Source organism: Notamacropus eugenii, chromosome 1 (genome assembly GCF_028372415.1).
Source record: "Notamacropus eugenii isolate mMacEug1 chromosome 1, mMacEug1.pri_v2, whole genome shotgun sequence".
NCBI classification, from domain to species: Eukaryota; Metazoa; Chordata; class Mammalia; order Diprotodontia; family Macropodidae; genus Notamacropus; species Notamacropus eugenii.
The window spans coordinates 348,399,014-348,422,781 of record NC_092872.1 but is presented as its reverse complement, the minus strand read 5'-3'; the positions used below and the strand labels follow the sequence as shown (position 1 = coordinate 348,422,781).

Genomic DNA, 23,768 nt, shown 5'->3' with positions numbered 1-23,768 from the left:
CAGGGCTGTTGTGAGGAGCAAATGAGATGATATTTGCTGGCACATAGGAGGTGTTTAATAAACGCTTGTCTCCTCCTTTCCATTGGCCCATCCCACTGGTACACTTTGATCCTCAAATTCAAGAAGTCCTTTGTGCAAAAAGAAAGAGATACCAGCTGCTGCCATGTGGGCCAATTTCTTCGGTGAGGCCAAAGGGTACTTTCACTTCCCTTGGTTGCTGGGATCATAGGGCCCATACCACCACCAAGATTTGGTGGAAAAAGTACTGGCTGGGGACCTGAATTCAGAACTTGAGTCTGCTATGACCATGGGGTGGTTACTTCAGTTTTTTCTGCGAGTCTGTGTCCTGCCCTGTAAAACAAGGGGCTTAAGTTAGATAATTTCTAAGGTTCCTTTAAACCCTATTATTCTTTAAGATTCCTCAAGCTTTGAATTGCATTTCCTGGAAAGTCTGTTGGTGAGTGGAAAGTCCTTTCTGCCCCTACACCTGGGCCACATTGATATTTGATGTCCTGCTTCAGTCTGTGTGTTTGCTGGATTTGGGGTATGAAGGACCAGAGACGGAGCTCTTTGGTTTACACTGAGTAGTGACAGAGGCGGAGGTGGAAATGAAGCCTCTGAGCCTCCTGCCCTTACTCTTCTTCCTAGTGTTATAGAGGAAAAAACTGAGCCTCAGAGAAGTAAATGTATTGTCCTTTGTCACACAGTACCAGGGCTGGCATTTAAACCCATGTTACTGACTCCAAGTAGCACTGGAAAGGGCCAGGAAACCTCAGTGCCTAGTGACCATTTGTAGGGGCAAGAGGAATGGGGGATTCTAGATCCCTAGTGAGCAAATGAACCTGGGGCAGCTAGAAAAGTTGTGACCTGCTCCCTCTACGGTCCCTTCCCCTTCCTGGGAGATGATTCAATCACCTGTAAACACCTACACTCCATAGGAATAAGGGCTCTGTCCTTACTGCAAGGCTAGGAGAGGGTTGAGAAGGGATGTACATACATACATACATATATACATACATAACCAACAAACATAGATACATAGAGAAACATATCCTTATCATCCGGTACAGGGGAAAGGACACTAGTTTTGGAAGAAGGGGACCTGGGTTCAAATCTGGCATCATTGCCTAAGGGACCTTGGGCAATCTGTTTAAACTAGATCCATTCCAACTGTCAACCTCTGAGCTTATATATGCCTTCACTTATGCACACATCCAGATACAGTCCAAGGCACCTACACACATATAGATACAAAATAATAATAACAACTGACTTTTATACATAGTTAGAGCTTACTTATACTAAACTTCCCTCAGACATTTACTTATGACACTGGGCAAGTCACTTAGCCCTGTTTGCCTCAGTTTCCCTGTCTGTAAAATAAGCTAGAGAAAGAAATGGCAAACTCTACCAGTATCTCTGCCAAGAAACCCAAAAAATAGGTCACAGAGTCAAACACAGCTGAACAATAACAAATACAGCAACGTAGCTATGTTATCATTCTCATTTTACAGAGGAAGAAAGTGAGCCTCAGAGAAGGAACTGCATTTGCCCATGGTCACACAGTACCAAGTCTGGCATTGGAACCCAAGTCTACTGACTTCAAACACAATGTTCTTTCCTCCTCCTGAGTACGTACATACTCTCATAAACATACATACATGTATGTATACATATGCATGTTTATACAGGCACATATGCATGCATATTGTATATACCCACACACTTGCATAAATACACAAATGCATACCAAAACATGTATGTAGTTACTCATGCAAACCCACTGCTTTGTGAATAAGCACCTAAGTGTATGCATATATGCATACATGCAAACTCACTTACACACACACACACACACACACACACAAACACTTCACCAAAGGCTAGCAGAACTTTGTCTACATGACAGGGCTCAAGTTCTCCCTGCCCAAAGATTCCCCCTCATACCAGCTAGTCTCTGCCTGAAATTCCTCCATTAAAGCCTCATCCTCAGGGCTAAGCACTGCCCTTCCTCCATTAAAATGTGATCATCCCCTCCCCTAGGAGGTAGGTGCCTCATTCTTCCCCAGCACTTCCAAGTGAATGAGTTTGTTAGGACATTTCCCTCTGGGACAGCCCCAGGCCCTGACTGTGAGGGTGGTGCTGGAGTTCTCTCAACTGGGCCAAAGGACACAGAAGGGAGAGGCTAACTATAGTTTTGACTCACTTCAGAATTTCACCCAGGGCCAGCCCCAAACTCTTCTTCAGAGGGTTCAGGCCCCTTGGGATCCTATGTCCCAGGGGTAAATGAAGAAGTTGGAAGGCAAGGGACCAGCAAACTACTCCTTGGCAGAGATACCAGTATACCAGTGACCCTGGCACAGGTCTAGACACTTCCCAGATTCCCTTCTTCCTGTTCTTCATCCATACTCAGGATGAGCACCTTGTCATCCCCACTTCTCCTTCCCTCCTTTCCCCCACACTTCAGGAAAACACCAGACCTCCTAGAATGCAAAAGTTGACAAGAACTTTAGAACACAGGATGTTAGAGCTGAAAGAGTCATAGAACGTAGACTATGACAGTCTATATAGAATGCTAGAGCTGGAAAGGATCATGAAGAGGAATTAGGGACCAACTGCCTCCTCGGAAAACTGTGGTCTAGGGGACTGAGTAGCTTGTCGGATTCACAGAGCAAGTCAGAGGCAGAGCTGGGACTGACTCTCAAGTCTCGTTTTAAAAAAAAAGAAAAGAAAAGGAAGAAGGAAAGAAGGAAATAAAGGAAGGAAGGAAGAAAGAAGGAAGGAAGGAGGAAAGAGAAAGGAAGGAAGGAAGGAAGAAGGAAAGAAAAGAAGGAAAGAAAAAAGGAAAGAGGGAAGGAAAGAAGGAAGAAAAAAGGCTTGAAAGAGTTAATTGGCTGAGAAGGAGGTTAACCTGTGCCCCTCTGGCCTGGACTCTTTCGATTTTAGGTCCAGGATACCCTGATCTTTTCTAGTTGCATTTACCATCTCTGCTTCACCCCAGTAGTTTTATTCCTCCAGCTTAATGTTAGTGAAGCATCTTGTTTACCTCTCACCTAGACTAATAGTCTGTTCTAATTCATCTCTGCCAATCTCTCCTCTTTAATCCATTCTCTCTGGGTCTGTCAGAACAACCTTTCTAATGCACAGGTCTCTCCAGGTCACTTCCCTTTTCAAAACAAAACAAAGCTTCAGTGACTCCCCATAAAGTCCCAAGTCCATAGCCTGATATTCAAGGCTCTTCATGATTTTCTCCAGTCTATCTTTTCAGACTTATTTTACTCTATGGCACTGTCAGGTCAAAGTGAACTACTTATTTCCCCATCTCATCCTACCCTTTCCTTCCTCTGTTCACTTGTGTAAGCTGTCTCCCATATCTCCTTTTCTCTCCCTATTGAAACCAAAGTAGGCTCAGGCAACAACTCCTCCATGAAACTTTCTGATCCTATGCCCTGTCTCCTCCAGGGTCAGAGAAGATAGCTCAGGCTTGGTTAGAACAGTTAGGGAAGGCACCTTGGAAGGAATGTACTGTATAGAACAGGGATGGGAGGTTTCTGTCTCTGGCTGCTGGACCTCAGTTTGTCCTTCTTTGTGGCTAATGGCCTTGTTCTTTTTACCTTACTTTTTATTTTGCATCTTTAATTCATGAAGCTACATTATTGTGGATTAACAGTTATCTGGACTAGTGCTTCTGTGATCTTTAAAGAACCTTCAGCAGATTGGGGTGGGCGGAGCCAAGGGGAAACCTTTGGAAGCTTCTGGGTAGATAGAACTCATCCTTGCCACAACTTCTGGCATTGTAGACCCCTACTGGCTCCCCTTAGATACTCTCTTCTCCTTTGGGTGCTGTGTGTGATGTTATCCTCTCCTATTTCCCTTCCTTCTTGTCTGATTGTTCCTTCTAGGCTTCTTTGAAGGATTCATCACCATCCTCCCACCTCCCACCCTGGAGTGTCCCCCAAAGCTCTCTCCTTGACCCTCTTCTCTCCTTTTTTCTCTGTGGTCTCATCTCAACCGTAGGTTCAGGCATTACCTTTATGCAAATGATTCCCAAAACTTTATAGCCAGCTCTATCCTTTCCCTTGTATTCTAGCCCCACATTTCCAACAACCAGCTGGGTATCACCAGCTTGGCTATCCTGCTGACACCTCTCACTTAACATGTAGAAACCTGAACCCATCCTTCTTCCCAAAACTTGTCCTCCCCTCCCAACTTCCCTATGTCTGTTGATTGCATTTCTATCCTCCCAAGGTTGAAACTTGACTCTTCTTTCTTCCTCACCCTTCAGATTCAGTTTGTTGCCAAGTCCTGCCCACTCCCTCAAATCTCTTCCATCCCTCCCTTGTCTTTACTCACATGGCCACCACTCTAGTTCAGTCCCTCATTACTACTCACTTGAACAATTATAATAGCTTCCTAATTGGCCTCTCTTGACTTTAATCCCTCCCCTGTTCAATCTAGGCTTCACCCAGCTGCCAAAATAATCTTCCTATGGAACAGGTCTGACCATGTCATGCTCCTGATCAGAAACCCTTAGAAACTCAGATCTGCCTCTAGGATAAAATATTAGCTCCTTCACCTGACTTTTAAAGACCTCTGCCATCTGGCTCCAGCTGACCTTTCTGGTTTTGTTTCCCATTTCTCCCCTTCAACACCTACTCTCCAGCCATATTGGACCACTAGCTACTCCCTGAACCTGGTCAAAGATCTTGGGGTCATAGATCCAGAGCTGGAGGCTCATCCGCCCAAAATGCCTCTTTTTACAAGGGGAAGAAATCAAAACACAGAGGGGGCGAGTGACTTGCCCAATTTTGCTTCTGTAGTGAGTGGCACAGCTGTGCCGTCTTCCACCTCCAGGCATTTTGTAGGTCATCCCTCATGCCTGAAATGCAATCCCTCCTCATCTCTGCCTTGCAGAATTCCCTTCAAGGTTTACTTGAGGAGTCACCTCCTCCAGGAAGCCTTCCTTCATGTCCTTCCTTCCCTAACCCTCCTCTGAAAGTGTTTTTCTTCTCCAGATTTTCATAGATCACTTTGGCTGACTCTCTCCTTTACCCTGTTACCCTCTAAGTTATATTATACATACACGTATACATGTCATGTCTTCCCCAGCATCCTCTCAGCTCCTGAAAGGCAGGAAATGGGTCATTTTTTTTCTTTGAATTCCCAGGCCTAGCACAGTACTTGGTATATGGTAAGTACTTAACATGTTGGCAGCTAGGTGATACAGTGGATAGAGCACCAGACCTGGAATCAGAAGGATCTGAATTCTAATCTGGCCTCAGACAGTTACTAACTATATGACCCTGAGCAGGTCACTTAACCCTGTTGGCCTCAGTTCCTCATTCATAGAATGAGCTGGAGAAGGATATGGCAAACCACCTCAATTTCTCTGCCAAGAAAACCCCAAATGTGGCACCCCCTCCAAGAGTCAACAGCAGGTTCTTAATAATGGTTACTGACAAACACTGATGAGAGAATTTGTATTTCTGGAATCTTCACCACAGAAAACCAGGATGAAATAATGCAGTTGTTCGCTACTAAAATTCAGGTGTAGTATAGTTTTACACAAGAACTTGGATCCAAATCTAGATTCTGCCACTCACTATCTGTTTACTTAGAAGTAATAACTTAGAAGCCTCTCTGGGCTTGTTTTCTCTCTTGTAAAATGGAGAAGTTGGACAGCACAGCCTCTGGAAGCCTTTTCAGTTCTAAAATTATGATTTCATGATTCCCAGGTTCCATGAAGCTCTGCCTAGACTAGGCCCTCCCAAGATGGTTGTTGGATTGAATCGACTGTGCCTTCTGCAAACTTTTTATTTTCCCCAGTTCTGAGTACACTGCTATCTATGCACAGTTTGGTGGTTTGATTTCAGTTGAAGGCCTTCTTGGTAATATAAAGGGGGCGTGGATCAGGTATTGTGAGCCTGATGCTCAGAAGCCCTGTTCAAGACTCCCTTCCGTGGGCCTGCCTTGTCTTACCCATGAAGGGAAAGTGATGGGCTCTGATTTTCCAGGGCAGATCCTGAGAAGTAACAAGGGAACCAGGTGGCAGCAATGATCTGGGGCAAAAGGATGCACCCCGCCCAACAGCTCCTGCGGCCACCTTCCACTTCTCGGAGACCTGACAGTAGCTGTCGGAGGTGTGGTAAGAGGGAGGGACTCCAGGAGGAACCTGAGGCAGACAGAAGGACTGCCTGGGCGGGCGAGGGGGTGGGGGGGAATGGGGCCTGAGCCAAAAGGGGCAGACGCTCTTTGCACTGACGTCTCTGGGCCCCCAAGGAGGGTTAAACCAAACTAAACACAAAGCAGCCACCCCGACCCGCCCCATGGATGGCGGAGGCGCCCTGAAAAACTGGTCCTGTCGGGCTGCTAGGCTACATTCCTGACTGGCTCGAGAGGCTGGGCGGGCGGGTACCGGTGAGTATATAAGAGGCTTTGAGCTGGCTGAGGTTCTGAGCGCCCACGGCGCCCTGGGGTAGCCACTATCCCTGCGGGTCGGACCAGGCCAAGAAGCTCCCCAGAGAGACTCCGAAGATTGAGGTTCCAGCTTCCCAGCACCCCTGCCCTGTCTTCTCCTCTCGTGACCGCCCGGAATGGGGCTTCATCTCCAAGCTGCAAGGGGCCGGGGGCCGGGAGGCAGCGTGGCTAGGTGAGAGCGGGGAGCCAGCACCTAGGGGTACCAGGAACTGGACTGTTGCTCAGGAGGCGCACTGCCAAGACATGATCTTCAATGACTTTGGGGTGAAGTAGTAAGGAAGGCGATTGCAGGGACTGTGCAAACTCGTAGTGGGCGGTTGACTTTGCCTGGAGTACTGCGGCTAGGAAAGGCTGGTTGCGCAGGTGTCCCGCGTCTGAGGGCCGAGGACGACTTTGCACAGTGGTGTCTCATTTAGATTTAGATTTACACAGTGGTGAGGAGAGGGCAGACTGGAGGAAGCTCCGCTCGGATTGCAGGAGCTGCGCTGGGACCACAGAGCCCATTCCGGAGTTGGCGCGGGGGGTGGCGGAGAGGAAGGAACACTTTGGGGCTGTTCGAGGGGTGCGCAGGCCTTGCTGCCGGTTACCTTGCTCTGCCGCCTGGAGTTGAGGGACAGATTCCGGCTTTGCGCCAGGCGCTCCCTACTCCTGGGAAGGGGGACGGGGAAGAGTCCAGGGATTGTATAGGGCATGTAGAGGAATCATAGGATTCCGAGTTGGAAGGGAGCTTAGACAGGGTCTGGTCCCTCAGACTTGGGACTTGGTCAGGTGAGCGGGGCACCGAGGGGCTAGCCTCTGCCCAGAGAAGGGTGTCTTCGGGAGAGGTCAAGGCGGGTGGCGTGGCGTGTGGGGGCTGTAAGAGGGGCTCAGTCGTGGCCCAGAGGGCTCGCTGGCCCTGACCCCGGTCCTTTTTCTCCTTAGGTCGGCGGAAGAACAGTAGCAGCCGTCGGAGAGGATAGACGTTTTGGCAGGGGAGGCATAGCTTGGCTGTAAAACCCCCTGCCTCCAGATTTTCGACCCGGATCCTCAGCTTCTCTGGTGCAGTGGTTCTTAACAGTTCAACAGTTCTATTAAAAAATTGTGAAATGTTTAGGACCACTCGATCAGGGCAGGCCTCAGCAGCCGCAGCGGACCCGCCCTCTCCGCCTGCGCCCCGGGCCGCCGCGCCCAACTTCGGTCCCACCTGAGCCCAGCCCTGTTCCACCCGGGGCAAGCGGGCGCCAGCTTGGGCGAGAGCAGCGTTCTCACGGCTGGGTCGGGGCATCTGGGGTTGGACGTGGGGGCGGCCAGGGTGCGGGGGTGGGGGCGCGGCGCCTCGGGGAGAGGGAGGCGACATCGAGGGAAGGAACCTGTTTCCCAAGGTGGGGGGCTACCTGGGATGAGGTCATATTCGTCGTTTCTCATTCACTGACACCCTCTGGCTCTCTTCTGTCTCTGTCTCAATCTGTGTCTGTCTCTCCAACACACACACACACACACACACACACACACACACACACACACACACACACACACACACACACACACACACACACACACTCTGCTCCTTCCTCATCTCCCACACGCACCCCAAATCTCACAGACCTGTAGAATCTCAGAATTGGAAGGGACCTTCTAGCCAGTGCCAACCCTGAGGAATCCTAGATTCAAATCCTAGCTCTGGCAGGTCACTCAGAGTTTGAGTTTTGCCTTCGGAAAAATGACTTGTGGTGGTGGTGGTGGTGGTGTTACAAGACAGTCGGCCTCCATCTACAAGTCCTTCAAATTTCGGAGAAGGTGCTGGTCTGCCCCCGAGAAGGAGATTCTTCATCCCGAGCACCGTATTCCAGTGAAATCAGAGGTGTGGGCCAAAAAATGTGGATAATACTACTCGAATTCCTTCTCTCCGGGCCCTTGTGAGGAAAGTGTTGTATAAATGTAAGGCTCTATAAAAAGCTTTACAAAGAGCTGACGATCTTGATGTTAGTTTCTGTAGATGGAAATTGGAAAGTGGCCTATCTTGAGGCAAAAATGTAGATGTGTTTTACCTGGACCCATAATGCAGAAAAATGGGTATAAGTTGAAGGAAAGCAGATTTTGATTAGGAGAAACTTCTCAGCAGAAGCGAATACAAAAATAGAATCAGCTAGCTGAGGAAGAAAGGGATTTCTGGTTTTTACTGGAAATCCTCAAGCATGGGCTCACTCATCTTAGTGGAAATGTAGCCATTCAGTGGGGAAAATACTGGATTTGGAGTTAGGAGACCTAGGATGAAATAGCAACTCTAGGGGTTCCACCCCTGTGACTTAAGGCAAGTTGCCCTTACTCTCTGGGTCTGAGTTTCCTCACCTTGTAAAATGAGAGGGTTACGTTGGGTTCCCTTGGCCTCTGTTGCTGTTATCCTAGGTAGAGTTTGTATTAGGTGATCTCCAAACTTGGAGATATTGTGATTCTTGATTTGTCCCCATGTCTAATATGGGATCAGGGGCAAAACCACACACTAGAACCCACGTCTCCTTGACTCACAATCCACATCTGTTTCTATCATCCCAAACAGCTTGTTAAAAAATACAACACTCCACTCAATTCTGAGACTGGAGGGGATTTTACAGTTTAGTGTAAACTCTTCATTGTACAGATGGGGAAACTGAGACCAAACAGGAAAAGGGACATATTCAAAGTCATGTGGCCTATGAATGACAGAGCAGGTTTTGTGCACACCTCACAGTCATTTACCTAATTTAAAGCTGAAGGTCGTTAATATTTTCCTTTCCTAGAATCTCAATATCTTGGAACTGAGAGACCTCAATGGGCATCTAGTACAATCACTGCTTTAGCAGGAATAAAGATAAAAAGGACTTTAAAAGGCTTTAAAGATAAAAGGGACCTTACAGATTATATAGTTCAATTCTTTCCTTTTACAGTTAAGGGAACTGAGTCCTGGGGTGGTTAAAGTGATTTGCATGAGGTTATTGAGATAAGTGGCAAGAGGAAGGTTTGAATTCAGGTTCCCCTGACTCCAAATTGAGCCCTCCACATAATTTTAACCATACAGGATGCTTAAGGCTAGAATTCTCTTGGCATCTTCTATGCATATTTATTGCAAAGTCAAGAAAAGTTCACATCTCATCTACACTATTCCCTTTAAGTGTTCACTTCAGCTGTGATTTTAAGGGTGGTTCCTGTGTGTTGAGGATAGGCAATTTGAGGAGCAGAGAAGTTGGAGCTGAAGAGGTAGATTTCCAGCTTAATTGGTACCTCTTAAGGACTTCACCCCACTCTAATTAAGAAGCTTGCAGCCAGGTAGTGTGGGGAGCTCTGTGTCACAGTGGATAAAGGGTTGGGACTGGAGTCAGGAAGATTCCTTTTCTTGAGTTGAAATCCAGCCTCAGATACTTACTACTTCTGTGATCCTGGGAAGTCGCTTAACTCAGCTTGTCTCAGTTTCCTCATTTGTAAAAGGAAAAGGCAAACCACTCCAGGTTTCTTTGATGTCATTCATGATTGAACAAGGACTTCACCCCAGTTAACAGCTCTTTGCTATATGATGTGAAAGTCCTTTTCCCTTGTGGGGTTCACCCACATGCAGGCCTTCACGTATGTAAAGAAGCGTGTGGTAAGAAAATTGGATTTGGAATTAGGTAAACTAAGTTCAAATCCTGGCCCTGACACTTAGCAATTATGTGGCTTTAGGAAAATCTCTTGACCCCTCTGAGGAAGCTTTCTTCTCTTTTAAATGAGTCTAATAATACTTTTCCTCCTATCTTACAGGGCTAAATAGTAGGAAAAGGCTTGGCAAACCTTTAGGTGATGCCATAAAGCCAGGGTTGGGATCCCACAGGGTTCATCTCATACCATGGTCTTCAGTTCAGTCCTGGCCTCATTTCCTCATTTCCTTCTCCCTGTAGAGGTGGGATGGAGGCCATTCCTCCCTGGGGTGTGGCTCACTCTTCCATTTCTGCAGCTTGGCTCTGTTGGGCAGAGACTTTGGGAAATGCCTTTTCCATTGAATATACCAATATCAGTATTGTTTTTCAGTTGTGCCCAATTCTCAGTGACCCCATCTGGGGTTTTCTTGGCAAAGATACTGGAGTGGTTTGCTATTTTTTTCTCTGGCCCATTTTACAGATGAGGCAAACAGTGGTATGTGATTTTCCTAGGGTTACACAACTAGTAAATGTTGAGGCTAATTTTGAAGTCAGGAAGATGAGTCTTCGCCACATTGAAAGAAGTGCTAGATTTAGTGTCATGGAGTCTGATTTGAGCTCTGTAGCTACCACTTGACTAGCTGGTTGATTTAGAGCAAGTCACAGCTTCTCTGAGTTTCAATTTCCTCTCCTGTGAAATGCGGATAATATTTGTACCTCATATCTACCTCATAGTATTGTAAAGAAAGTATCTTGTAAAGTGTTTAATAAAGTTTCTGGCACCTACGTTTTTAATAAATGCTTCTTTCCAACCTTCCTTCCTTTGTAAATCTTAATTGTAGAAATGTGAGTGGCATTGGCCCTTATGGGGTGATAGGTGGTGCCATAGTGCACAGAATGCTGAACCTGGAGTCAGGAAGACTCATCTTTGTGAGTTAAAATATGGCCTCAGTAGTTTATTTGTTGTGTGACCCTGGGCAAGTCACAACCCTGTTTACCTCAGCTCCTCATCTGTAAAGTGGGCTGAAGAAGGAAATGGCAAACCACTTCAATATCTAAATGCCAAGAAAACCCCAAATGGGGTCATACCCTACAGGAAAGTAGGAAGGGAAGAGGATAAGAAAAAGGGAGGGAGGTGATAGAAGGGAGGGCATACCCTGTAGGGTATGATAGATTTCTATACCCAATTGCATGTGTGTTATTTCCTCTTTGAGCTAATTCTGAGGAGAGTAAAGTTCACTCACTCCTCCTCACCTCCCCCCTCTTCCCATCTACAGCAAAAGCTTTTTATTGCCTCTTTTATGGGAGATAATTTACCTCATTCTACCTTTCCCTTTCTCTTAGTACATTCATCTATTTTGTATATTTTATTTTTATACATTTTATTTTTTAGATATCATCCCTTCATATTCAACTCACTTCTGTGCCCTCTGTCTACTACCCTAATAAATGGGAAAGGTCCTATGAATTATAAATCTCATCTTCCCATGTAGAAATGTAAACAGTTTAACTTTATTAAGTCCCTTATGATTTTCTTGTCCTGTTTACTTTTTATATGCTTCTCTTGAGTCTTGTATTTGAAAGTATAATTTTCCGTTCAACTCTAATCTTTTCATCAAGAATGTTTGAAAGTCTTCTCTCTCATTAAATATCCACTTCCCCCATGAAGAATTATACTCAGTTTTGCTGGGTAGGTGATTCGTGATTGTAATCCTAGCTCCTTTGCCCTCTGGAATATCATATTCCAAGCCCTCTATTCTTCAATGTAGAAGCTGCTAAATCTTGTATTTTCCTGACTGTGGTTCCATGATACTTGACCTGGGAACTCTTGAATTTGGCTATAATATTCCTGGGAGTTTTCAATTTGGGATCTCTTTCAGGAGGTGATCAGTGGATTCTTTCCATTTCTATTTTACACTCTGGTTCTATAATATCAGGACAGTTTTCCTTGATAATTTCTCAAAAGATGATGTCTAGATTCTTTTTTTGATCATGGCTTTCAGGTAGTCCAGTAATTTTAAAATTATCTCTCCTGGATCTATTTTCCAGGTCAGTTGTTTTACCAATGAGATATTTCACATTGTCTTCTATTTTTTTCCATTCTTTTTGTTTTGTTTCTTGGTTTTGCATAAAGTCATTAGCTTCCATTTACTAATTTTCTAATTTTTAAGGAATTATTTTCTTCAGTGAACTTTTGGACCTCTTTTTCCATTTGGCCTATTCTGCTTTTCAAGGCATTCTCCTTATTGGCTTTTTGGACCTTTTTTGCCATTTGGATTAGTCTAATTTTAGAGGTGTTATTTTCTTCAGCAATTTTTGGGTATCCTTTAGCAAGCTGTTGACTTGTTTTTCAAGATTTTTTTGCATCACTCTCATTTTTCTTCCCATTTTCCCCTCTACTTCTCTTACTTAATTTTAAAAATTCCTTTTGCGCTCTTCCATGACCTGAGAACAATTCATATTTTCCTGGAGGTTTTGGATGTATTTTATTGTCTTCTTCTGAGTGTGTGTTTTGATCTTCCTTGTCACCATGATAACTTTCTATAGTCATAGTTTTTTCCATTGTTTGCTCATTTTCCCAGCTCATTACTTGACTTTTAACTGTTTGTTAAAATAGGGCTCTGGTTCCAGTGTGGAGGGTGTACTTTCTGAAGCTTTAGGGGTTGTGTGCAGCTGTTTTCATACATACTTTTAGGGACCTATAAGTTTTCAGTTCTTCCAAGATGATATGATCTAGGGAGAGGTGATTACTACAACTATTACTACTACTACCACCACCACCACCACCACCACCATTCCTCCTCCTCCTCCTCCTACTATTACTACTCTGGCCTGTGAGTGACCACAAACACTCTTTTCTGCCCTGGAATTATGAGGAGGTTCCCCCTTCCATTGTGTCTATGAGCTTTGCTTTATTAAGGTTCCTCCTTACCCTGGGACTACTATCTAGGACCTGGATCCAAATATGGGCAAAGCCACACAGTCCTGTCTTGGTGCTAGCAAAAAGGCCCCTGTAATCTCCTTCTGACTTATTGTTTGACCCTATTACTGTATGTGTGATATGAGAACACTGGAAGCAGCCACTGCCACTGTTGTTGCTGATTCCACCACTCCCAAGGTTTGCAGAGACCTAATCTGTGCTGGCCTGTACTCCTCTCTCACTCTGGTGCACCAGACCTTTCCTCCTGACCTTCCAAGTTGTCTTGGGCTAGAAATTTGTTTCACTCCATCTTTTTGTGGGTTCTGCTGATCTAAAATTTGTTTAAAGTCATTTTTAAAGGTACTTGGAGGGATTTGGGGTAGCACTCAGGTCGGTCCTTGCCTTTACTCCGCCATCTTGGTTCTGTCTCCCCATTTAGCTTTTTGGTACCTCAGTTGTCTCATTCGTAAAATAGGGATAATGACAGCACACACCTCCCAGGTATTTGGTGAGGATCAAATGGGATTTTATGTATGTATGCATGTATTTATACACTGCTTTCAAACCATAAAGCACTACATACATGCGACTGTTATTGTCGTTTAAATTTCTTATTTGTAAAGTGAGGAAGTTGGACTATTTTATATTTAAGGTCCCTTCTGTCTCTAAAGGATTCCATGAATAGCATTCGATGAAGGAATGTACTATATAGGAGAGTGCCTGTAGACCATGAAGTGCTGTAGAAACACAAGACAACAGTAGCAATAACGGCACCGTGCACTGTTTGTCAAATGTCCTACATGCCAGCATGACAGTGTGATTTACTGATGGGCTTTTGTGCAAGGTGTATATGCCTGATGGTTTGGTATCTAGAAGTAAGAATCACCGCTGGCTGTATTAAATAATTTCTGTTCCTCCAAGGGCAGCTAGGTATCACAATGGATAGAACGTTAGACCTGGAGTAAGGAAGACCTGAGTTCAAATGTAGCCTCAGATTTAGCTATGTGACCCTGGGTAAGTCACTTAACAGCTGTCTGCCTCAGTTTCTTCATCTTTAAATTGGGGATAATAATAGCACCTTACCTCCCAGGGTTATTGTAAGTTTAAAATAAGATATTAGTTATCATCATCATCATCATTACTAAGCTTAATGGACACTGGTCACAGAATTTCAGAGTTGGAAGGGAGCTCAGAGTTAATCTATTCCAACTCTACCTATATGTGTCTCTCTACAGCAGAGGTCCTCAAAGTGTAGTCTGAGGTCCTTGAGATCCTTTCAGATGTCTGGGAGGTCAAAACTATTTTCATAATAATACTAAGGTTCTATTTGCCTATTAAAATACTCTTCCCTTTTCCAACTATGTATCTGTGTGAGGCCCAATTTTCTTCATATACTTCAACCAAAACAACATATTGCAGCAGATTGAATACAGAAACATATGGAAAACTTGCTCTCTTTTATTATTTCTTGATGAGTTATTTTTCAGTTGAGTTTGACTCTTTGTGACCCTATTTGGAATTTTCTTGGCAAAGATACTGGAGTAGTTGGCCATTTTCTTCTCCAGATCATTTTACAGTTGATGAAATTGAGTCAAACAGGGTTAAGTGACTTGCCCAGTGTCACATAGCTAGTAAGTATCTGAGGCCAGATTTAAACATAGGGAGATCCAGCACTCTATCCACCTTGCCACTTAGCTGCTTTGTCTTTTATTAAGCCAAACATTAAAGTGATTTGCAAAACTATGTAAAATAAATCCACTCTTCTTCACTAATTCTTTTTTGCTTTGAGAAATAGAATTATTTTTCATGAAAAATGTTAATGTAGTAGATTTATTATTGTTATTTTTAAATGAATTAATATTCTTAACAACTATCAATTTTAATTTCTAATACAATTGTTGAGTTTGTTCTTCATTGTCGAAGAAGACCATGCCATCAGAGAAATGATGACATGACTTACACTTGACTTTGTTTTGAGTGAGGGAGGGCTGTGCAAGGTCACCAGCCTCACTTCTCTTCCAGAGCTATCTGAATCCAGTGAAAATATCAGTAGATACAACTCACATAAACTAAAGCTATTTGGGTCCTCAATAATTTTTAAGAGTGTAAATGTATCTCTCTCAGGACCAAAAAGTTTGAGAATCACTACAACATACTCAATAAAGTGGTCAGAACAGCCTTCACTTCAAAGGCCACCAGTATTGAGTGACTCATTCCCTTTAGGCATGGCTCACTCCACTTTGGGATGGTTCTAGGAAGTTTCTTTGTACACTGAGCCTCTGCAATGTCCACCCATTGTTCCTAGTACTGCCTCTTGGGTCCAAGCAAAGGAATCGAATCCCTTTTCCAAGTATTTTAAGAGCATGTATGTGCCCCTGAAGTTTTCTCCAGACCTCTCTAGTTTCTTCAACTGGTCCTCATATATCATGATCTCAAATCCCCTCATCATCCCAATTCTTCTTTGGATACTTTTCAATTTGTTAATGTTCTTCTTAAAATGTGAATTCCAGAAATGAATAAAATACTTCCAGTATAGTTGGATCAGGACACAGTGCCATTGAACAAGTCACTTTATTGCTCTGGATCTTAGTGTTCTCATCTGTAAAATGAGGGGGATTGGATTAGATCAGGGCTTCTCATCCTGTCCTATATCATGGCACCCTTTGGCCTATTCCCTTCTTTTTTCAGAATAATATTTTAAAAAAAATTTCATAATTGAATGAAATGCTAAATTTCAGTCAGAAGTTAAGGAAAATAAAGATATAATTATTTCCTATCTGAGTATAAAGACTACACCTGAAGCCCTTGGGGAAGTGGTCTTTGGATCCTTGGTTAGAAACCCCTGGTCTAGATGATTGTTTTAGATCTATATTCATGATACATGATCCTAGTAAGTATTATGCTACCTGAACTCTGACGGTTATCAGGGATTGTCCATGTTATGGACACTATTCTTCTCATGATGTAGTTTGAAGTTTACATTAATTTTTTCAACTCTATATTGTACCATATTGGGCTTACAGACCACTAAAACTCCCAGATTTCATGTAAATAGTTGATATATCCCATCTGTTTCTGTACAATCTTTTAAAGATCTGGGACTTTATTTTTGTGGTTCCCTGCTTAGTTAAATTGATCCCAATCCCTCATGCAATAGAAGATAGTTTTTCATATATCTCTGTGGTCAAAGAACTTTGTTTCCTGGTGGCTATATATACCTGGTGGTTATATATACCATGGTGATACATCTCTACATTCATCTAGACTGGATAAACTAGCAGACTTTCAATAGACCAATCTTTTTTTTTTTTTTGAAACTGACAATATGTATTTTAAATTATCTAAATCTTTAGTTTTACACCACCTCTATTTTCTTTTTTAAAAATTTATTATTTCTTTTATTGTTATTTTCTTTTTAAATTTTGAGTTTCAAATTCTCTCCTTTCCTCTCATCCCTTCTTACCAACCCACTGAGAGGGCAAGCATTATATCGATTATACATGTGAAATCATCTAAGACATACACTCATATTAGCCATATTAAAAAAAATAAGAGAAGTAAGGAAAGTGAAAAATTATACTTTAATTTACACTCAGAGCTCATCAGTTCTCTCTTTGGAGGTGCATAGCATTTTTTCATCAACAGTTGTACTTGACAGAGTAACCGAGTCTTTCATAGCAAATCATCATTACAACCTTGCTGTTACTGTGCACAACGATCTCCTGATTCTTCTCACTTCACTATGCAGTAGTCCATATGGGTCTTGTATAATCTTTCTGAAATCATTCCCCTCATCATTTCTTATAGCACAGTAATACTTCATCACAATCATATGCCACAACTTGCTCAGCCATTCCCCTATCAATGAGCATCCCCTCAATTTCCAATTCTTTGCCACCACAAAAAGAGCTGCTATAAATATTTTTGTACGTATAAGTTCTTTTCCTTTTTGTTTGATCTGTTTGGGGTACAGATCTGGTAGTGGTATTTCTGGGTCAAAGGTTGTGCACCATTTTATAGACCTTCAGATTGTTATCCAGAATGACTGAACTGGTTTGATACTCCATGAGTAGCTCAATAGCGTACCTATTTTTCCCTCATCCTTCCCAGCATTTGTCCTTTCTCACAGGTTGGAGCAGAATCCTCTTTTACCTTAGTTGAGGCATAGCAGATTCTGCTGCAGTTCCTTATTTTAACTCTATGTATGTCTTTCTGTTTCAAATGTCTCTTGTATACAACATATTGTTGGATTCTGGCTTCTGATCCATTCTGCTATCTGCTGCCATTTTATGGATTAGTTTATCTCATTCACACTCATAGTTATTATGATTAACTGTGTATTTTTCCTCCTTGCTATTTTCTTCTGTTTATCCTTCTCTCTCGCTTTATTCTCCCCTCCTCCAAAGTCTATTTTGCTTCTGACCATTTTCTCCCCTAACCCACCCTCCCTTTATCACTGCTGCCACCCAGTGTTTTTTATGCTCTCCTGCTCTTATTTTCTTATTGGATTAGTTATATTTCTATATATAACTGAGTGTGTGTATATATTCTTCTGTCTTTGAACCAATTCCGATGATGGTAAGGTTCAAGAAATTCCCATAATCCCCCCTCCTGTGTAAAAGATCTTTTTTTTTTGACAGGTTAAGCAGTTTAACTTCATTAGCCAAAGGCATGCCTGGTACCTTAGGCTCTTGAGTGGGTGGGCTGACTTCTACTTCACCACCACTGGCTTCTGGCTCCTCAGGAGGGCCAGTAGAGAGTGGCCATGTGGAGATCTTTCTGGTATTTATTCTTGTGGATGACGTGCTGAGGGCTATGGAGTGTGGCCTGAGCATTTTTGTTGACTGTGGTCCTCACATAGGAAATGGCAGGTTTCCTCTGACCTGCCCTCTACTTCAGTACCACCACAATGCCTTGCCTTCAACAGCTGCTTGATGCCCACCATCTTTTGGTGATCAACCCTTTATAGTGGAATGACTTTCAGGCCTTGAGGTTGTTGGGCTTGGTGCTGTACATTCGCTTGTTAATGAAGAAGGTGGAGCAGTTCTGAAGGACCATCCACTGCAGGTGGGCCAACATGGCAGTGGTGGTGGGGGCTGCTCTTGAGGTGGCACCTAGAGATGGAAAGTGCAAAAGCTCTTCTTTGCATACTTCTTTTACGTGAGAAAGTCTGGCCCATTCTACCTCAGTCTCCCTCTCCCAGTGTGTTCCTCTTTCTCACCACTACTTTTTATTTTTGGAGATCATTCCAACATAATTAGTTCACACCCATAGTCTTTGTCTATGCAAACTCCTTTTAGCTGTCCTAATAATGACAAAGTTCTAAGAAGTTACATATATCATCTTTCTATATAGAAATGTAAAAAGTTTCATTTTATCAAGTCCCTTATGATTACTCTTTCATATTTTTCATACACTTTTTATTCTTATCTTGAGTCTTGTGTTTGAATATCAGATTTTCTATTCAGCTCTGGTTTTTCCATCAGGAATGCTTGAAAGTTCTCTCTTTTATTAAATATCCATTTTTCCCTTGAAGGATTACATTCAGGTTGCTGGGTAGGTTATCCTTGACTGTAATCCTCTTTCCTTTGCCTTCCAGAATATCATATTACAAACTCTCCACTCCTTTAATGTAGAAACTGCTAAATCTTGTATAATCCTGACGATGGCTGCATGATATTTGAATTGTTTCTGGCTGCTTGAAGTATTTTCTCTTTGACCTGGGAGCTCTGTAATTTGACTATAATATTCCTGAGAATTTTCATTTTGGGATTTCTTTCAGGAGGTAATTGGTGGATTCTTTCAATTTCTATTTTACCCTCTGGATCTAAAGTGTTGGGGAAGTTTCCTTTGATAACAAGTGGAAATATGGTGTCTAGGCTTTTTCTTTGATCATGACTTTCAGGTATTCCAATAATTTTTAAATTATCTCTCCTTGATCCATTTTTCAACTCAGTTGTGCTTCTGATATTTCATATTTTATTCTATTTTTTTCATTTTCTTGATTTTGTTTTATTGTTTCTTGATGTCTCATGGAGTCAATAGCTTTCACTTGCCCAATTTTAATTTTTAAGGAATTATTTTCTTCAGTGAAATTTTGTATCTCCTTTTACATTTGGTCTACTTTGCTTTTTAAGTTCTTTTCTTCAGTGAAATTTTGTGCTTCTTTATTCATTAGGTCAATTCTATTTTTTAAAGTTCTATTTTCTTCAGTATTTTTTGTGTCTCTTTTACCAAGCTTTTTTTAAAAATCAATTTGACCAATTCTTTCCTGATGTTCTTGCATCACTCTCATTTGTTTTTCCAATTTTTCATCTACCACTCTTATCCCTTTCTTTAACTCTTCCAGGAATTTCTTATTGGACTTAGGTTTTATTGGCATTTTTCTTTGAGGCTTTTTTGGTAACTATTTTCATATTGTTGTCTTGTTCTGAGTTTATATCTTGGTTTTCCCTGCCACTGTGGTAGCTTTTTATAGTCAAGGATTGGGTTTTTTTTGGTTCATTTGTCCAACCTATTTCTTGACTTTGTACTTGTTAAACTTGTTTGTACTTGTTACTTATGTTAAAGTTGGGCTCTGCTCGCCTGGGTGTGGGGAGGCACTGTCCCAAGTTTTAGGCTTTTTTTTGCGTGTGCATGCTACTATTTTCAGAGCTAGTTCTGAAGGTCTGCAAATTTTCCATGCTTTCAAGGTAATATGATCCTGGGAGAGACATGGTCACTGCTCTCTTGGTCTGCTCACTGGTCTTTACCCAGGAAGGAAACTGCATATACTAGTACTCCTCTTTACCTTGAAACGAACCTAAAACTGTGTATGCACAATAGAACTGCCAATCTGTGACAGCTATACCCAGTGCGAGCAAGGAGTTCCCTGTTCCTCTTTCTGACCAGTTATCTGACCTCCTTATTATCTCTGGGCTGAGAATTTCTGCAATTGCTGTTATTGATGCTACAGCTGCTGCTGGGACCATGTGTGGACTCCAGACAGGCTTCCATTCCAGTGTCATAGAAGTCTGCTGACCTCTTAAGTTTTCTTAGGCTGGAAATACATCTCACCTTGACCTTTTGTTGACTCCTTTGTGAGGCATTATTTTAAAGTTGTTTGGAGAGGCATGTTGGGATAGTTCAACTGGGTGGCTACCCTTACCCCACTATCTTGGCTTCATCCCCTTGATGGGTCAATCTTGAAATCTTTCCAGTTTGGTAGAACCTTCCAGAACTTTTGCTCTGCTAATGTAGCTTTCTAGAGCCCAGGATCTCCTCCACACTCCAATGAGGCATCAGACAAGGGTGTGAGTGGAGGATTCACATAGTTAATGATGACAAAAAGAGGTGTCCCTCAAGTTGCATGTTTCCATTTCTAGATCTAGTCTTTTTTTCTAGTTGATATTAATTGACAAACTCTTCACCTTTCAGGAGTTTGAATTTAGCTTTACCTTGATGAAGTTTAAGTAATGGGTCTAGTTCTTTTTTCCTTTGAAATTATTGCTTCTAATGTAGATGATTTCAAGATGACTTGGAGCTTTAATGCAAGATTTCTATGGACTATGATTGATAATATAAAACTTTAGATCAAGGAGTCAGCCTCTGAGGTCACTTTCAGCTCTGAATCTGAGTGCATGAGCCATACAGCTAATATTTCATCCTTGTTCTTTCTTCTGTAATGAGGGCTGTCCTCCACATGTAATATTGGAGGCATCACTGTATGGTTTAATGGGAATCAGAATAGACTCTTCTCTCATCCTTCTCTGAGAGACTTTAATTTCTGATAGAAGGAAAAGTAGGACATACTCCCCTCAGAGAGAGGAAGTACCAGGCTGGAATTATATGCTTGCTCCTTTAGATATTGTTAATCTAGGGTATGTATTTTTAACATTCCAGTTAATTTTTAATCACTGTTTCATTCATCACTGCTCCTGGTGCAGCAGGACCAAGCCTTATATCTTAGGCTTCTATCCTACCCTTCCCATCAAATACTAGTTCCACAATGAACATGAATACATATATATATATATATATAATATATATATATGCTAGATATCTATATAGCATATATATCTATATAGCATATATAGATATATATGCTTATCTAGATTACAGCAAAGAAATCAGAGAAAGTATGCATAGGAGAATATATATCAGACAATAAAGAGTGAAAGAACTCTCCCATTGTGAATGAAGTAATACAGAGGGAGAAAGAGAGAGACAGAGAGAGACAGAGACAGAGACAGAGACAGAGAGGGTCATGGTTCTTGCCCAAAGAGAAGTTACCCAAAGACTCTAGTGTAGCAAGATGAGGATAAGGGCATGATGGAGACTGGTCTCTTCCCAGAGTCTTTTCCCTTAGCAGCCTCAAGTGGACTTGGCCTCATTCATTTTCCCTTTTGAGATTGGAAACCAGAAGCTCCTCCAGTGACTGCAGAGTCCAAAGGGATTCAAAGAAACCTGAAGAGATTATTGAGCTCAAAGAGACTGAAGATTTCCCTGACTCTTACTGACTCCACTCTGCTCCTCACATAGGCACAGGGCATTGATTGCCAACAAAGATGACAGAGTCCCATACCAGTGGGCCTTGGAAGTCAGGCTACCATTTCCATTGCTAAATGCACTGAAAAAGTCATGCACACTAAGGACTATATCTTCTTGCTGGTCACTTTCTCATGGACTCCTTGCATCCTGGTTTCGATCCTCACTCCTCAATTAGAAGTGTTCTCTCAGAAGTCACCAATGATCTCCCAATCACCAAGTATAACGGTCTATTATTCAGTCCTAATTCTCCTAGGTGGTGCAGTAGATTGATTTCTGGGGCCTAGAGTCAGGAAGATTCTTCTTCCTGAGTTCAAATCTGGCCTCAGACACTTACTAGCTGGGTGACCTTGGGCAAGTCACTTAACCCTACTTGCCTCAGTTTCCTCATCTGTAAAATGAGTTGGAGAAGGAAATGACAAACTGCTCCAGTATCTTTGCCAAGAATACCCCAAATGGGTTCCCAAAAAGTTGGACACAACTGAACAAAAACAGTAACAATCCTCTGAACCTCTCTGCACCTTTTGATACTGTTGACTGCATCCTGTCTAGGTACTTTTTATTTCCTTGTCTGTAGAGACACTATTCTCTGCTGGTTCTAACTACTCTTCATTTTTTTCCTGTCTCTTTAGCTGCATCTGACATGTAGTAAGATGTAATAAATCCTTTTTTTTTTCATTCATTCATCCCTTATCCTCTTTCTAACCCTTTAGGGTGGGTTTGCCCTACCATTTGGACTGATTTAGGGTTGGAAGGGACTTTGGAGGTAATCTAATCCAAAACCTTTACTTTACAGATGAGGAAACTGAAGTCCAAGAAGTTCGAGATTTTCTCTAGGTTGTAAGTGACAGAGTGAGCATTCAAACCCAAAACACAGCCTTCTTTTTTTAAAATGGTGCTTGAGATCAGCATAAAGACAATTTCAGACTGTGAGAACCAGGAGTCAAGCAACCCATAGTCAACCTCATGAGGAATAGGGATTGAGACTAGATTTGTGATTTTATTGGTAGAAGAAACTCCTGGAAAGGAAACTTCTTCTACTAATGCAGATTGTCACATCTACAACTTAGAGGTTTAGAGTATTTCCTAGGGTTGAGAGGTGAGGTAACCTGCTCAGAGTGACACAGCTAATATGTGTCAGGAGTGGGACCTGGATCATATTTGAAACTCAATGCACATATATACATACATATACACACATGTAATATATACACATGTACATGCATATATACATTTATGTATATGTGTATATGTGTACATATATAATGTTAAAATTAATTAACTGATTAAAAATAGAAAGTTAATAACAAGTATTTGGCCAAATTCAATCAGGAACTGCCTGAGTAATCAGTGGTCTATAGGTGCCATAACTGGAAGTATTCTAGCAAAGTGCATGAATTGCACAACAGGATGTCAGGAAGCTAAAGGCTATAAACTATAGTTGCTACACACCTCCCTCATAGTGTGTGAAAAATGTTTTGTAATCTTTAAAGCTCTACAAAATTTGAATTATCATTATTACTATCATCTACCAAATAAAGCCAAAACTAGAAATTTTGGACAAATTCAATTGCTAGGCATAACAAAGATGTGACAGGTCCAGCAGGATCTCACTTGGGGCTATAGACAAGAAGGAAGTAAGATATCTGATAGTTTTTGTATTTTAACTAACCATTCATGCTAATAAGGGTTAAGGTCAAGTTTCTAGGCTATAAAAGTAGTACAAATTCTGGTAGAGTCTTCTGAATTTCTGCAAAGACCTGGTTATAGCTCTATTAACTGAGGTGATAGGTGATTATGTAGCTGGGGTAATGAAGATGACTTTACTGCCTATCTGACTGTTAATTCAAATATGAATTTTTATTATATTTACTTATGAAAATAAAGAAAGAATATGTGTAAAATTGACATTTGGGGATCCCTGTTATTTTTGACTTGAGGGATAGAGTAGAGAAAAAGTTAGAAATTTTTATTTTTTTTTTCTTCCACGGACACACTGTTAATTAAATAAGGACTGGCCAACCTGAGTGTCTTATGAATGGTAGAAGGTTTAAAAAAAGATGGGCTGTTTTTTAGAGAAACAGAGCTAGAGAGACACCTTGGAGCCCAAAGCCAGGTCATCCCATCCAACCATGTGAACGACCAATTTCTTTCTGCCCAGTTGGAGGAGAAATTGAATACTAATAACCATGGACAATCAATTTAGTCTCAAGAAGCCA

The 23,768-nt window shown here is 42.1% G+C and overlaps 1 long non-coding RNA gene and 1 pseudogene across 1 annotated transcript; one reads left to right on the top strand and one right to left on the bottom strand.

Annotated features, from left to right (window-relative positions):
* The first annotated feature begins 6,452 nt into the window (after positions 1-6,452).
* Positions 6,453-7,567, top strand: LOC140518183 (uncharacterized). Its single transcript, XR_011971844.1, has 2 exons — positions 6,453-6,649; positions 7,399-7,567. It is a non-coding gene; the product is annotated as an uncharacterized lncRNA (long non-coding RNA).
* Positions 7,568-17,734: 10,167 nt separating this feature from the next.
* On the bottom strand, positions 17,735-18,102 carry LOC140518182 (large ribosomal subunit protein eL28 pseudogene; annotated as a pseudogene).
* Between the last annotated feature and the right edge of the window lie 5,666 nt (positions 18,103-23,768).